This window comes from Puma concolor, chromosome A2 (genome assembly GCF_028749965.1).
Source record: "Puma concolor isolate L17-30 chromosome A2, mPumCon1.1.hap2, whole genome shotgun sequence".
Lineage (NCBI taxonomy): Eukaryota > Metazoa > Chordata > Mammalia > Carnivora > Felidae > Puma > Puma concolor.
Window position 1 is genome coordinate 22,853,945 of NC_141668.1, and position 17,417 is coordinate 22,871,361.

Consider the following 17,417-nt stretch of genomic DNA (forward strand, 5'->3'; position numbering starts at 1 on the left):
TGACTTCAGCTCAGGTCATGATCTCATGGTTTGTGGGTTCAAGCCCTGCATCAGGCTCTGGGCTGAGAGCTCAGAGCCTGGAGCCTGCTTCAGATTCTGTCTCTTTCTGTCTGCCCCTCCCGTGCTCACTCTCTGTCTCTCAAAAATAAACATTAAAAAAAAACAACAAAAAACCTTTAAAAGATAAAATAAAATAAAATGCATTATCTTGACAAGATTTTGTGTTTATAAAATGACTTTGAACTTGCAAATATCCTAAGGATATTGTTGCCAAAGAGATACAAATAAAGACCATAATTTTTGTGAGGGTCCGCATAAGCCAAATATGACATAGAATTACTGAGTTTAGTGTAGTAAGCAGCATTTGAAATGTGATTTGATGCTTAAGAAATTGTGCCCGACTTGGAGACACAAAGGCACACGTAGAATAAAATACAGTATGAGTTTTAAGATGGCACCAAGGTATGGGATGGGAAGAGATAAAATAGAGCCTTTCGGGTTTGGCAGCGTTGCCTCAGTAGCCACCTTGGGGGGATAATGAGTAAAGTGGGCCCAAAAAACCCCCAGGGAGGGACTTCGCACCCTCAAGTCTTCCACATCTACTAAGGACATTCTGCTTTCATCCGGTGCACGGATGGAGCTTTCTCCTAAGGTTTTATTTGGGGGAATAAGAGTAGTTCCAGTGCTCACATCTAGTTTGAGAACCATTGTCCTGCCAGATTTAGATTTTCCTGTTAGGCAAAATACTTAGAGCACCAGATAGATACACCAGACTGGCTCATCGTAAGGAGGAAAGGTATAAAGTCAGTGTCCTTATTGTCAGATGTCACATGTGCTGGTCATCCTGATGCACAGAGGGGGAGCGAGCACTGGAGAGCTTATTTTGAAATGTTTTGTTTTCTAAGTTGGGGTCCCCATATCCAGAAAAATTCCTTAGAAACTTTGTATGTATTGGAGGAAAAGGTAAAACCCTTTTTTATTAAAGTAAGTCATAATTTTCATACTTGTTGGTGATGTTCAAAAAAACATTTATTTTTTTTTTGTTCACGGTATAATGATAGGGTTTCCCCCCAGCACTTTGCACTGAAGTAAATTGACTGGACAAAATGGACAACGGGTGATTTGAAAACCATTGTAAATATTCTGAAAGTCCCCACAATGTTAGGTTGGATAAAGAATGTACCAAGAACAAGAAATGTGGAAGTGTGGCACCATTTCAGATACATTTCTCAGTTTCTTTTTAAAAAAATCTTTTTTAAACAATGTTTGTTTATTTATTTTGAGACGAGGAGGGGCAGAGAGAGAGGAGAGAGAGAGAATCCCAAGCAGGCCCCTTGCTGTCAATGCAGAGCCCGATGCGGGGCTATGACGCAGGGCTCGATCTCACAAACCATGAGATCGTCCCCCGAGCCGAAATCAAGAGTTGGATGCCTAACCGAGACCCCCAGGCGCCCTGAAAATATCTTTTATGGGCAGGGGGTAATGGGGTGGAAGTAGGCACAGGGGGCCAGTGCAAAGTCAGTCGTAGGCAACGCGCTGCTGGTGTTCCTGCTGTTAGATGTAGACTCCTGAGCATATGTATTAGTACACTTTTGCAGAAGTTATTTTTTGTTGAGACTTCTATGGCAGACAGAACTGGCCGAAAGTTCTTCGTCTGGTGTCTGGAGCATAGTAAGCAATCAGTAAACATTAGTGTCCTCTCTTCTTCTATTTCTTCCTCTTGTTTTTAGCAGTGTATTTTATCTTGTTTTCCAGTGGCAGCATCTTTTAATGTAATGTTCATTTCAACCTTGAGCAGTGCATTTTTCAGGTTCTGAAGCTCAAGCTTTTCTCCCTTGATAGAGGGATAGAGAGGTGGCGGGGGGCGGGGGGGGCGGCGGCGGGTGGAGGTCAGGTGAACCCAGTCTGGCTCTTCTTTTCCCAGTTAAAGCCACAGATTGTTCTGGGGAGGCTTTAGTGTTCTTATTGCTTCTGATTTCAACAGTAATCAAAGACAAAACAATTGAATAAGAAAGGAAAGTGGCAGCAACTGTTATCAGTTGTTCAGTCCCATTGTCAGGAAGACCTATAATCTACTTGCGATGCAGATTCCTGGGTTCTACCCCCAGAGGCTCTGAGTCCACTCTCAGGTCATTCTAACGCGCATGGTCCAAGGACTACGTGCTGAAAACCTCTTAATTCTAGAAAGATCCGTTTACACCATTGCTCCATTATTCTTGTTTTCATTCCTTGGTTGATCATTACTGTAGCACAAAGATCAGATTTCTTCTGAGAGTTTTCACCGCTCCTTGGTAATTCTGAGCCTCCAAACCATGGCTCAGAATTCTTGGCTTAAAAATAATGTGTACCATGCCTATACCAATGCATAACTCTTACGCCGTCATATAACAGGAGAAACTTTGGCGGTGGTTTGAGATTAATTTGTAAATTGCCAGTGTTGACACAATAATTCTTTCTTTCATTGGCATTGCCTAGTGAAGCAGTCTCACTGTGGTTTGTTCTCCTCGTGGTTTCCGTAGTGTTAGAGATTCTGCTACAGAAAAACGAACCCTTTCTGGTTTTGAATCACTCAGGAGTTACTCTTGACTCTATATAAGAGGCATGTCCTGGGAGGGGGCAAATCAGACCTCCACACACGTTGCCTTCTCCTAGCCAATAGCTTGCTCAGAACGTGGATATTACAATGTGCAGTTTCATTCATCAAGGGGATTTTCAGGCTCTAGCAGCAAACTGCTTTGAGTTTTTGGGTGAATGCTGGGCTTTTGGGTCTTTGCATTAACTCTGCCATAGAATCAAGCAGGTGCATCTGGCTGTTAGAAGAATGGTGATTCAGGTAAGGATAAATTGGAGAAATTATTTTCTTTTTTTCCCTTTGGGTGGGTTTGAGATTTTAGAAGAATTAGTCCTCTCTTTAAGAAGAGCTCAGAACTATTTAAGTTAGTCCCTCTGAATTGCTTTATAGTGTTACTCAGTGTATCATCGTTTTAATGTGAAATCCACCCTCTTCAAAATGTAGTTTCATTTTCAAACATTAAAGTGAGGATTCCGTTTTACTTTCTGTGCATGAAATTTTTTAAACGAAAGAACTATAGTTGCTAAGATACTAATTACACAGAGTTTCCTGGTTTAGAGCTGAAGTCTTATAATTTTAGAAAGTATGCTTTAAAGGTTGGGCAGGGGAAATCGATGGGTTTGCATTTGATTTATAAAACAATGATGTTACATGTGTGTCAGACTTTTCCCTATTAAAGGCCAAATTTTGAGATAGACCGCTTAATCTGTTCTGACGTGAGATTCCCCCACCCCCCATCTCTCCTCTCTCCGTGTTTCCTGGTGGTGGGATCCACTCAGCTCCTCTGCTCAGGCATGTGGTTTAGTCTGTGTACATTCAGTGCAGTGGCATTTTTCTTGAAAAAGTGACTAAGGCTTCTTGGATGAATTCTGTCTTTGAAAGAGGTGGTAGAGTTGCATCAGAAAAGCATTTACAGTAAATGGCTCCCCCCCCCCTTTCCTGTAATGACCACATGTGAAAGAATGCATTAATTCTTGTTTTGAGGAAATGAGAGTTGTAGAATTCTATGAAAAACTCCCTTTTTATCATTAATTAACCAGATTTGAATGTTAAAAATTCTAAAATCTGAACCACTTTCTGCTGTGTAAATAAATGTCGCAAAAATATCCAGTTTTTCACTCCATATTCTATATGGAGTAACCAATTATATTGAGTTCAAGAAGAGAGGAAATAATGTTGACGATGGCACTAGTTAAAGCATACGCCTAACCTAAATTAATTTCTTCATAGTCATTTTCCATATTAAATTAATAATTTCTTACGTGTGTTGCTGATTTGTTTCAGGATTTGTTTCTCTGTGTGGTAGAACCTGAATCTAGAAGGAAACTCCCATAGCTCATCTAACCAGGGGTTCTCTTGGGAAAAGTACCGCCCCCTAGGGGACCTGATAGGAATGAGATAGTGTAGTGTTTGGTTCTGCAGTGAAGGTTTTTTAATGGATGGGAGCCCGAGATTTTAGATGTTACACCGCGGAAAAGACAGAAAGAGCTGTCCTTTATCCCCTGTGACTTTCAACTGTCATTTTGGATATAAAAATATGTTTATAATTACTTTAGCCTTGAGTTAAGTCCATTTTATATAAGGATGCAGGATAACATTTACATACTTTTAATTTTTTTTTTTAACGTTTATTTTTTTTTTTAATTTTTTTTTTTCAACGTTTATTTATTTTTGGGACAGAGAGAGACAGAGCATGAACGGGGGAGGGGCAGAGAGAGAGGGAGACACAGAATACGGAAACAGGCTCCAGGCTCTGAGCCATCAGCCCAGAGCCTGACGCGGGGCTCGAACTCACAGACCGCGAGATCGTGACCTGGCTGAAGTCGGACGCTTAACCGACTGCGCCACCCAGGCTCCCCAACGTTTATTTATTTTTAAGAGAGAAAGAGACAGAGTGGGAATGGGGGGTGTGGGGGCAGAGAGAGAGGGAGACACAGAACCTGAAGCACGCTCCAGGCTCTGAGCTGTCAGCACAGAGCCCAATGCGGGGTGCGAACTCACAAACTGCAAAATCATGATCTGAGCCGGAAGTCGAAAGCTTAACCGACTGAGCCACCCAGGCACCCCTTGCATACTTTTAATATACACAGAATATACTTATTTTCATCCTTTGGCCCACCCATACCTCTCCTATTTCGTTTTCCAGTACTTTTAAGATGGAAGGCTTCTGACTTGGCTTCTCTGAATCCAAGCTGTTCTTTATAAGTAAGTTGTAAGCATTTCATTACATAGTTAATTGGACCTAAAAATTATTTATATATTATTTATATATTGGATATATAGTGTTTTATTATAAATTGTTTTTCTTTTACTTTCTCCTTTATATTACATTTGGAGCATTATATTGATGTTTTAAAGGTTATATGTATGCTAGTTACTATTAATGAATTTTATTTCAGAATAGCAAATAGGGCGTTACAGAATTTTTGGTTCTAAAAACAGGGCTTTGGGACTAGTAGGGTTTTGAACCAATAATCCATTCCGTCTCTCTACTTTCAGGAGGGACAGTATGCATGCAAGCCACCCAGGTGGGAGGGATGTTTATCTTCTCTGTGAAGTTCTCCGAGGAAGACTGCACATGTACCTCATTAATATGTTTTAGTATCTTGAAGACTTCATATTAAGCTAGTTCTTCCTTAGTAATAATTTCCAGGAGTCTTCATTATGTCACTGGAAAAACACGACCTTTGGTTTTCCCTCTTTTTGTAGGAAAGGACAGACAGGTATTGAGAGACGCTTATAAGTCATCCTGCAAGCTAGCAGAGGAGTTAAAAACAGACTCCGGTTGGGCCGCGTGGGTGACTCAGTCATTTAAGCGTCTGACTTCAGCTCAGGTCATGATCTCACGGTTTGTGAGTTCGAGCCCCGCGTTGGGGTCTGTGCTGACAGCTCAGAGCCAGGAGCCTGCTTCGGATTCTGTGTCTCCCTCTCTCTCAGCCCCCTTGCCTGCTCACGCTCTATCTCTGTCTCTCAAAAATAAATAAACATTAAAAAAAATTTAAAAAGGAAAAACAGACTCACGTTTTCTTGAACAATGGTCTTGGCCTCATTGTCTCCTTACCGTGAACATGTTCTACATGTGCGATTCTGATCTCTGACTGTGCTGTAAGAATAGCACATCGTGGGTAACTGTTGTCAGTGTAGTAGAATTAAATCACCAGAATCACAGCTGTGAGCTTATGGTTCCTGGGCACATGCCCGTGCTGTTCACTCAGACCTGTTGTTTGGGGCCACACTTTTAATTTGGTAGATCTTTTTCTTGGATTGTTAGTCCTTGTGGTATTTTGTTGTCATTGTTTTTCTTGTTATGTCGACGTGATGTAATTATTACTTCTCAATATTTCTAGGGAAGCTAATAATTAATAAAGTTGTCTTTTGAGTTCTTTATAAAGTGTCTTCACTCCCTTGAATTTTCTGTTTCTTCCGGGGTCTTTCTGTTGTTTATCTTAGTTTTCCGCTTTGCGTCGCAGGCTTTCTTTAAATGTATTACTGCCCTTGACACTTCGTTCACATAAAGGTGAGGTGGCACGAAGGCTGACCGGGGCTCTGTGCACGTGGGCACATCTTGCCACTGGCAGCCTCCCCTCTGGTGGCACAGGAGCAGTTCTCATGTTGGGGAGCCACCAAGCGTCAGAGGAAAGAGGGCTTGACTTTGGGGTTCTCAGAACCACACTAGCGGTTAGTCCTCACCAGACTTTTTGTTTAGTTTCTTTGGAGAGTTAACTTTTCATTTTGAGTTTTTGCCTGGCGGCCTATAAGATTTGTTGTTTTGAGATAGACCGCTTTTGAGATAGACCTGATAAACACAGAATTAGGCATGGAAGGAACGATTGTTGACACCGGACTTTTCAGTTAATCTTCTCCTTTCTGCTGTTCTCGTTGTTTCTTTCCCATATTGCGTTTGCTTTTTCTTTTCTTTTTTTTTTTTTTAAATTTATTTATTTTGAGAGTGAGTGAGAGAATGAGCAGGAGAGGGGCAGAGAGAGGGAGAGCAAGAATCCCAAGAGTGCTCCAAGCTGTCAGCACCCAGAGCCCAACGTGGGGCTCAAACTCCCAATCCATGAGATCATGACCTGAGTCGAAGTCAAGAGTCGGATGCTCAACCGACTGAGCTACCCAGGCACCCCTGTTCTTGCTTTTTCTGAGTCTAGAGCCTCTTTGGGGTTTCACTGGGGAAGTCAGTCCCCACCCCCACCCCCGCCCCACCGTCTCAGCAGCAACCCTCTGAGAACTCTTTGGGCGGTAAGCTGCCTCTGCTCAGCTTTATCACTCAGTACTTCTCCATCATTTTCTAGCTTCCAGACATTTCTTGAAATCTCTCAGGCCCCTGATATTCTTTTTATTGTTGTGGGTGTATATAATTTTTGTTTTTATAACTGCAGTGGGATCTTGCATGCGCCCTGACTACTATTTTGAAATGGTGTCTTAGTATAGGTTACTACAACAAAGTACTGTAGACTGGGTAGCTTACAAACAATGGAAATTTACTCTTCACAGTCCTGGAGGCTGGCTCATAGACAGCCATCTTCTTGCTGTGACCTCCTTTGGTGGAAGGAGGAAGAGAGCTCTCTGGGATCTCCTTTATAAGCACACTAATCCCATTCCTCAGAGCTCCACCCTCATGGCCTAATCACTTCCCAGAGGCCCCACCTCCCAATGCCATCAGATCAGTATTCTGACTTGGGAATTTGGGGGCAGACGGGAAGGTCTTTCATTTGTTGATTTGTCGGAAGTATATCTGAAGATGGGGCCCCGGGTGGCTCAGTCAGTTAAGAGTCCACCTCTTGATCTCAGCTCAGATCTTGATCTCAGGGTCGTTAGTTCAAGCCCCACGTTGGTCTCCACCCTGGGCGTGAAGCCTACTTAACAAAGAAAAGAAAAGAAGTATATTTGAAGAATTAAATCAGCCTGGGGAAAGATTTGATGGGGGCACAAGAACTGCAGTGAGTATTGGGTTTGGGGAAACTACTTCTTAGAATAAGTTGGCTGGGAAGGAACAATGAGCTGATGTTGTTATACAGATATGCTTTCCAGCCACGGAGGCTATCACCATTAATCACAGAGCTCTCTCAAGAGGCTCTTCTGGCTCTATTGCTAGAAGACAAGATGTGTCTTGTCAAACATCCAGCTTCGTCATTAAAAAAAAAAAAATCTATAAATGTAGTGGTAGTTGTTTCTGATCATAATACAAATATAAATGTGGATATGCTTACTTTTAAATTTCTTCTCTGCCCTTTGGCATAGGAGTTCCTGAGAGAATCTACTATTCCTTCATTTCTAGAACTTCTATTCCTTAGGGGATAGACCCTCCTACTACTTCTCCCCTTTCTTGTAAGAAGCATCTCATATTCTTCCTTCCCATTTCCTTTGTGGAAAAAAAAAAATCCAAATTCTTATCGATCGTTGTGTTTGTTGTGTAGTACCTGCAAATGGATAGTAGAAACAATGAAGATGGGAAAAATTAGGTGTTCGCTAATTAGTGCTTTAACTTCCCTGACACAAGTGGTATCCATTTGTGTCTTAGAAGAAACTCTGAATTGATGTTTCCAATCTTACCATTAACTCATTTTACTTGGAAAAGAAATAGCCATTTTCTTGTGAAAAATCCTGGAGATCTTCTCTAGAGGTCCTCCATAGTTAGGGATGGTGGCCCTAACATAATCGAACCTGAAGCAGAATCTTCTCAGGCCTATCTGATCTCTGGAATAGTACCAGGAGCCCCAAGTCTACCTCTGGCGTTTGCAAAGTAGTACAGTTAGATGCTAATTATTCTTTGCGTAGTGGCATAGAGGCAATTGAAGATAGTAAAGGTCCTTACTTACAGGAAGCAGTAAGTTGTTCAGCTTAGAGCCTTTGGGGCAGTCCTAGATCCTAGGGCAGGCCCCCTGAGACCATGCCCCTGGAAGCAGATACGGAGAATACTGAAATGTCCTGAGCTCCCAGGGAAGCAGGACATACTTGTAATTTTACTTCTGGTATTGGCCAGAATGAGTATCATCAGCCTGTTCTAAGTAACTTTCTTCCCAAATTTACTTTCTTTTATCTATCCCCCTTAACCTGCTGGCGGTGAGGAATGTGTTGAATACAGGTTATCACTTGTATACTGAAAAATGGTGAACCTAAAAAGGACCTTCTGTGAGCATTTAGAACACGCTTACTTTGGTTTTTGGAACCTGGGATATTGATTGGCTTTTACTGTTGGATGAGAGGAAACCCAGCAAATTCCTTCTTTTTCCTTTGGAGAAAATACTGTCTGTAGGTGGTCCCAAAGAAATGAGACAGCCACAATAGTTGTCAAACTGGTTGTCTGTTACTCAGAGTAGTTCAGATATAGTCTCCCTTTGTTGGGGCCAAGGGATACAAATCAAATCCCATTCTTCAGGGGGACTTGGGGATATAAAGACATTTAGGGAGCCCTCCCAGCCCTCCTTTTTAATAGGTGTAAAATTTACATGTGGAAAAATGCACTGATGTCACATGTAGTCTTGTAACCGAACCACAGTTAACATGTAGAACATTTCTACCCTCCAGGTTCTCTCATGCCCCCATCCAGTCCCTCTCCATCCCCATTGACAAATGCTTTCTGATTTGTCATAACAGAATTTTTTTCTCCTGTTACTGACCTTTATATAGATGGACTCCACATGTACTTTTTCAGGCTTGGCCTCTCACCCCAGTTTTATGTTTTTGTGTGGATCAGGTGTTCTTTCTTCCTTTATTGCCAGGTGGTATTCTGTCATACGAATACACCCAATTTGTCACTCCACTTTCCTATTGACAGACATTTGGGTTGTCTTCATCTTTTTGGCTGTTGGGAATCTGAAGCTGTTGTGAGAGCTCACTCACCCCTCTTTGTAGATCCTGGCTTAATTGCTGGGCTGTACCGTGCACGTATGTCTTTATGAGAAACTTCCAAGCAGTTTCGCAAAGTAATTGTGCCTTTTATGCCCCAGCCAGCAGTCAACGAGAGTTCCAGGTGTTCTGGTTCCTTTTTAGCATTTGTATATTGTTGGTTCTTCTGATTTTAGCCATTCTTCTGGATATGAAGTGGTTTCTCATTGTGGTTTTTAATTTGTATTCCCTTGATGACCAAACATATTCTTACTGGACGTTTGTAGACTTTCCTTTTTGGAGTATCTGTTTAATATTTTACCCATTTTTTTTAATTTTTGAAGGGGCCATTTTATATTGTATTGTGTGTCTTACTATTGTAGATTGGTAAGAGATTTTATATATATATAAAATCTGGAGAGATATATATGGATTATATATATATATATATATATATATATATATATATATGTATATGTATGTATGTACATGTATATATATCAGAAAACTGTGATGCAAATATATTCCAGTCTGTGGCTTACCTTTCGTTGTCTTAAAAATGTCTTAAGGTAGAGGTGAAGGTTCCTTTTTTTGCACGTTTCTCGAGTTGTTCCAGTACAATCTATTGAAAAGACTTTCCTTTCCCCATTGAATTGCTTTGGCGCCTTTGTTGCAAATCCGCTGTCCATATATGTGTTGGTCTTTTCAAAGGAACCTGAAGAATGTTTGCATAGACCACGTGTGGCATGCACTTAAGTCTAGGAAATGAGTTCACATTGGCCAACTGTAATAAGCCTCAAGTGGCTGACTGCCTTAAACTTCTATATCATGGAACTTTTGCGTTAAAGGTCACTGACAGACACATATGGGGGGCGCTTTTTGCTTGCTAACCCAGCTGAGACTTCCAGAAGTCCCAGTGTTCCCACACTAAATATAAGGCTCTTATCTGCAAAGAGAGAATACTGTCAAGTCTGTGAGACCCAGCCTCAGCCTGCAGGCAACTTCGCAGAGAACTAAATAGTAATTTTTCTTATTTGAAAACTGGATATGCGTGAATTTAACATAACTGATTTGGAACTCATTATAGTTAAGTGTGGGTCCGACTAAAAAAATATTACTCTTAAGAAGGAGATTTTTCATAATGTAAAGAAGCTTGTGAAGAAAAATTTGTTCTAATAACTTGTGCACATTGTGTGCAGAAATAGATTTGCTGACTTTAAACGAGTGTTGCCTATGAGTAGAATCTCTACCTGGAAAGGTTTTTGTAAACAGTTTTACATAGTGTTTTTACTTGAATATAGTAAATAAAAAAATTTTTATTTTGAAAGATGCCTTAATTTGAAAACCAAAGGATGAATAGAGGAAACATACCAAAGTTACCCAGGTAGAATAAATGGTGGTAGTCTCTTTTTTGATACCTTGATTTTTAGAATCTCAGCATTCGTGTTTTCATGGCATGGCACTGGAGCTCAGCGCCTGAGCACGTGACTGACGCTGGCCTGTCTGGGTCGGGCCACCAGCTCTCCTGGTCGTCACAGGCAATGGACTTAAGCCTCTGTGTCTCCCCCTAAAACTCGGAGAATAAGAGTATCTGAAGGAAGTTCAGACTTAGAGCTGAGCAGGCTCATAGTGAACCCTATGTAACTTTTGGCCAGTCGTAACATTATATTACTTTCATGATAAAAACATATGCAGAAAGGAAATTTTTTTAGAAAGAAAAAGCCAGGAAGCAAAAGTAAATTACAGTATCCTATGGTTCAGACACCTCACTGTTCATAGTAGACTTCCCAGTTGGTTGAGTTGGTCAGATTTTTTTTTTTTTAATTTTTTTTTTTCAACGTTTATTTATTTTTGGGACAGAGAGAGACAGAGCATGAACGGGGGAGGGGCAGAGAGAGAGGGAGACACAGAATCGGAAACAGGCTCCAGGCTCTGAGCCATCAGCCCAGAGCCCGATGCGGGGCTCGAACTCACGGACCGCGAGATCGTGACCTGGCTGAAGTCGGACGCTTAACCGACTGTGCCACCCAGGCGCCCCAAGTTGGTCAGATTTTACTGTTAATTCCCATTCTCCCCCAGAAGGGGGTAGAACTAAGGGATTTTCTTTTGAGCTCCTTGGGAGATGTTTGCCCTGAAAATACAAGAGGCCCTCCATGCTAATTGCTAGACTTACTCTTGTCTCCATAAAAAGATTTTACAAGGAAAGCTATTCTTTCAAGCTCATGTCTTCCTCTCCTTCTGCTTTGCTCAGTTAACTCAAGTATAACACATCCACTCACTTGAAATACCACTTTCCCTAGTCCTGTGTTTGGACTTGCACAGCCGTGCTCAGCTCCTGGCCCCTGTTTTTGCTTTCTCCAGCAATTTCCCGGTCAGAGCGGGAACTAGAGCCGAGTCTCGGAAAAGTGGCCGCGATGGGCCTTTTTGCCCGCTCGTCTTCCCCACGGGACGTTGGAAGAGGGGAGGTGTCTGACCCTCACTGTAATCCTGTGGGCACACGTAGCAGGGTTGATGATACCCGGCAGCAAAATCCAGCTGGGGCTAAACGTGAAGGTTGCTAACGCACTGTTGATGATGTAATTCCAGGTGAGATATGATGTTTTTGTCACACGTACAAACCAGGTTTGCCCATAGAAGGAAGTGTGAGCCTTCTCCACATGGTCACAGGATGGCCATCATAGTTCCTGTGAAGCATTTGTCTTTGTTGTGCACATGTGGTTAAGGCTTGAGGAAAACTGATACTATTACGGCTGACTTACCTGATCTTACGATATTGGAGATGAGACTTCTCATGAGGTCTGCTCAATGCAGTCCAGTTCTTGTTTATGTTCTCAGTGATTTTTGGTAAAGGCTACAGGTGCATAGAATCCTTGCCTGTGGCTCTCCTGAGCTGACATTCTGCAAGGTGACTTTTCCTCCCTGCTGTCCCCGCCCATCTCGTCCCCCAGCAGCTCCTGCAAGCACTTGTTAGCTCGCTCCTCCACCTCACTTCCTTCTGCAGCGGCTCCCGCGTCACAGGCGAGCTCACTTGCTTGGGTTCTCACCCTGTCAACAAGCTTCGTCCGCGCCTGCCTCGCCTCTGGTTGCAGCCGAAGAGGAGTCTTTCCTTATGCCCACAACTCCAGATCCCAGCCCCAGCTTCCCGCACCTTCTCAGAGATGTTCCCTCTGACCTGATACCTGCCATTCACTTTTTCCTATGCACATTTAAGCCTACACATGTCTCGGGGCGCCTGGGTGGCTCAGTCGGTTGAGCGTCCAACTTCGGCTCAGGTCATGATCTTGAGGTTTGTGAGTTCGAGCCCCGCGCCGGGCTCTGTGCTGACCGCTCAGAGCCTGGAGCCTGCTTCGGATTCTGTGTCTCCGTCTCTCTCTGCCCCTTTCCTGCTCACACTCTGTCTCTCTCTCAAAAATAAACATGAAAAAAAAATTTAAACCTACGCATCTCACTAAACGCACTCAGGCGCGTGCACACACACACACACACACACGTACACAGGACTTCAGTATTGCCTTGCTTTTTGGCTCCCTCTCTGTTTACTTGTCCTGCTAGGGCCAAACTTCTTGGAAGAATTGCCTCTATTGCTGCCTCCTCTTTCTCTCACTCCCGCCCCCTCCTCCGGGTGCTCCAGGTTGGCTCTCGTATCTGTGACCAAACTGGTACTGCTCCAGCCAGAGCTGGAGGTGGCCTCCCTGTCCTGCTGTTGCCACGTGGACCAGATACGTTTGGATTCTTACCTTCCAGGACCTCACGACAGTGACGGTGTTTGGTGTCCTATCCTCTTTGGCCTCCAGGACCCCGCCTTGCTCCTTCAGCTTGTTCTCCCTGTTGCCTTCGTTCTTTCCAGCTGTCTCTAAGCTCCATGCTTTGTGTTCAGATGCTAATGGGACATTTCCGCTTTGATATCTTACTGGCATCTCCTATCCAACAGGTTCCAAACGGATCCAAGTTACCCAGGCTTGAAACCTGCGGCTTCCTGACCCTTCTCTCTCCTCCCCTTCCAAATCCACAAAGAAACCAAGTCTGGTCAAGTTCTTGAATCCATCCACTTTGTCTGCAGTGTGTCCTTCCTGTTTTTCATCACCTTTGACCACAGTTCTTGCCTTTGCACCTGTCTCCCTGCGATTGGTATTCTCTTCCAATCCGCTCTGCTTTAGGCGTCTTCCTGACTGCATCCAGAGTGAGGCCTCTAAAAAGCATCTGTGTTGTGTCACTTCATTCCCTGAATTCTTACCCGTTTCTGTGATCTCTTCTCCCCAAATTGACTGGGGCCTCTGCGAGGCTTGCATCCTCACCCCGTGCATAAAGAAGTCCTCAAATCACTTAGGATTTACTCAGAGATGGAGAACAGAGTTACTTTCCCCTCCACACAGCAGAATTTCATGAAAACCCTCACTGGACGTCAGTCCCTCCACCCTCCAGAATTCCTGATTGCTCCCAGCCCTCCACCCTTCCCCCCACTCACCTGTCTGTGCTTCCCAGCCCCGGCCTCCCCCTACCCGTAGTTCTCCTTCCGTTTCCCCACTTCTCTTTTTGTACTCCAAGCAGCTCTGCCCTTTGCTGAACGTTCTGCTCTGAGTTGCATCCCTGTCTTAGATTGGGTTCTAATTAATTGGTTCATGGACAGTGCCTAAAACTGTGTGAGTCATAGTAGTGATCAGTCAGACTTGCCCCAATGATAATAATAACATTTGCTATTGACAGTATTACTTCTGACAGGTTTCCAGACCTGTAGACCAGATGGGAGCCCCCTTTGGGTGTGCCGGTAGCGCCTTGTGCCTCCATTAAATCATAATAGCCAGTTCTCCGAGGGAAGGGTGACGACACCCCGCTCGCCATCCAGCGCCTAGCCCAGTGCCTGGTGTGGAGTGCACAGTGTGGACTGTGGACGCCATAAATACTTCTTGAACAGATTTAATAAAATGACTCACAGAAAGAACATTCCAGTTCTGCTGTTCTTATCTTTAATAAGGCACTCTTTAAAGAATAAGACTTAACGAACGAAACATAAGTGTGTTCTAGGAGTTTGTCACTAAATCCCGTGTTACTGAGTGAGCCTGGGCAAACTCTCTGGGTGTCTGTGTCCCCCGAACAGCTTTACCTAAGGGCCTTTGTCCAGCTCCAAAACTCTTCAGGTCTGCAGCTGGAGTTCTCAGTAAGGATGGAGTACATTTCTAGGACCCAGAGTTTCCTGTGTTCCTTCCCGTTAACTGATGAGAAGACGTCATTGTGTTGCTTGGGCTTGCAGGTTCTTTCCTAGTTGTGGGGAATTTTTCAAGCTGGCTGTAATGAGAGGGTCTCAAAAAACCACAGAGAGGTCTGGTATGTTCTCTTCAAGTGAAACACGACGTCCCTTCTTATTTTCAGTTTTGATCTTCTGTGTTACGGAGCTGACTTATGTAATTATCCCTGAAGAATCTAGTATTAGAAATAAGGTCTAGTTTATTTCAATACCTGTGCCTTTGACATCCTTGAAACTCTTCTTTCATTGCCAAATCAGAAGCCTTCTTCAGGACTTCTGATTCTAACGATTTTGGTTCTTTCAAGTGTATATATGTATAATTAACTGTAAAATATGTACAGCATAAAATGCAGTCTTCACATTTGTAAGTGTGCAGGTCCGGGGCATCAAGTACATTCACATTGTTGAACAGCTGTCAGCATCATCTATCTCCAGAACCCTTTGGTCTTGCAAGACTGAAACTCCACACCCATTAAGCGCTAACTCCTCTTTTCCCTTCCCCCAGCCCCTGGCAACCACTATTCTGCTTTCTGTCTAGGGATTGACTACTCTAGGTACCTCATTTCAGTGGAGTCACACAGTCCTTGTCCTCTTGCCACTGGCTTATTTCACTTGAGGATCGCATAGTATCCTCAAGGTTCAACCTTATTGTAGCAGGTGTCAGAGTTGCCTTACTGTCTAGGGCTGAATAATATTCCATCGCGTTTATAGACCACATTTTGTTTATCCATTCATTCGCTGGTGGGCACTTGGGTTGCTTCCATCTTTTGGCTGTTAGGAGTAATGCTGCTGTGAACATAGATATGCATGTATCTCTTCGAGACCCTTCGAATTATTTTGGATAATGATTTTTTGAACCTTCTGTCTTGATGCTTCTGTTGTTTTCATGAACTCCTGCCCTTCCTCTTTTGGCCACTAAACTACCCCTCTCCCATCAGCCTTCTTCACTATTTTCCTAATAATGTCCTGCTGTTGGGATGGATCCTCATGCTTCAAGATGACCCTCACAGAACCACTGCATGGAGAGACACTGACGTCTGAGAAGTAGGATTTGTTCGCACCTCCGACACTCCCATCGATTCCTGCTGTTTTCTGAAAGGTGTGCCACTGGTTCTTAAAGTGAAGAAAATAAAAATCCCTTAGTCATGGGGCAGATTTTTGTGACTATAGGCCTTCTGTATTTTGAAATTTAACTGTTAATAGTAGTATCTTCTTGATATATCAGTCTTTTTTTTTTTAATATGAGATGTATTGTCAGATTGGTTTCCATACAACACCCAGTGCTCATCCCCAAAGGTGCCCTCCTCAATACCCATCACCCACCCTCCCCTCCCTCCCACCCCCCATCAACCCTCAGTTTGTTCTGTTTTTAAGAGTCTCTTATGCTTTGGCTCTCTCCCACTCTAACCTCTTTTTTTTTTTCTTCCCCTCCCCCATAGACTTTCGTTAAGTTTCTCAGGATCCACAGAAGATGAAAACATATGGTATCTGTCTTTCTCTGTATGACTTATTTCACTTAACATAACACTCTCCAGTTCCATCCTCGTTGCTACAAAAGGCCATATTGCATTCTTTCTCGTTGCCAAGTAGTATTCCATTGTGTATGTAAACCACAATTTCTTTATCCATTCGTCAGTTGATGGATATTTAGGCTTTTTCCATAATTTGGCTATTGTTGAGAGTGCTGCTATAAACATTGGGGTACAAGTGCCCCTATGCATCAGTACTCCTGTATCCCTTGGGTAAATTCCTAGCAGTGCTATTTCTGGGTCATAGGGTAGACCTATTTTTAATTTTTTGAGGAACCTCCACACTGTTTTCCAGAGTGGCTGCACCAGTTTGCATTCCCACCAACAGTGCCAGAGGGTTCCCATTTCTCCACATCCTCTCCATCATCTATAGTCTCCCGATTTGTTCATTTTGGCCACTCTGACTGGTGTGAGGTAATATCTGAGTGTGGTTTTGATTTGTATTTTCCTGATGAGGAGCAACGTTGAGCATCTTTTCATGTGATATATCAGTCTTATAATTGTGATACTGACATTGATTTATTGTCATGGAAACAATATATGACAAGGGTAGAAAACATGTAAGATACAGAAAAAAAATCACACACAGAAGCACTAGTGAAAGGTGACCATTATTAACATCATGTTGCATATTCTTCTTGTCTTTTTAATGTGAATTTTTGCATATTTAAGATCCTACTGTTTTGTATTTCTTTTTTGCACATAATAAGGTATAAGCATTCTTTTGTTAAGAAGGTCTTTGTAAATAATTACGTTATGTGACTGAAAATATTTATAGGGTGCTGACTAGCTTACGTAACATTTTTCCAGTTTTGAAAATAAGATTTCCTTTAGAAAATGTCATATATAAATATCTTAATATTATAAAGAAGTAACAAAAAATCTAAATTGCCTGCCCCTTCTTAATCTTTTAAAATTACACTTTTCTAGTATCTTTTTGAGATTAGCTTTTGTATACCCCATTTGTCCGTGCTTCCTTCTCTCTCCGCTTTCCTTTCTTACTAAGCAATATTGATACCATCTTCATACACAATTTTAATTTCTTTTTTAAATTTTGTTTCAACGTTTATTTCTGAGAGACAGAGAGAAACAAAGCATGAGGAGGGGAGGGGCAGAGAGAGAGGGAGACACAGAATCCGAAGCAGGCTCCAGGCTCCGAGCTGTCAGCACAGCACCCGACGCGGGGCTTGAACCCACGAACCATGAGATCATGACCCAGGCTGAAGTCAGACACTTAACTGAC

The 17,417-nt window shown here is 42.8% G+C and overlaps 1 long non-coding RNA gene across 15 annotated transcripts in view; it reads left to right on the forward strand.

Annotated features, from left to right (window-relative positions):
- Positions 1-17,417, forward strand: part of LOC147583057 (uncharacterized) — a 219,472-nt gene that overhangs the window by 133,558 nt on the left and 68,497 nt on the right. The window contains exon 6 of one of the 15 annotated variants that reach the window (XR_015244917.1): positions 4,719-4,777. The exons of 13 other annotated variants lie outside the window; for them this stretch is intronic. This is a non-coding gene — a long non-coding RNA (uncharacterized LOC147583057). Of the gene's footprint in view, positions 1-4,718; positions 4,778-15,583; positions 15,745-17,417 lie in introns of all 15 variants that reach the window. One more of the 15 variants, XR_015244916.1, reaches the window with a different exon arrangement.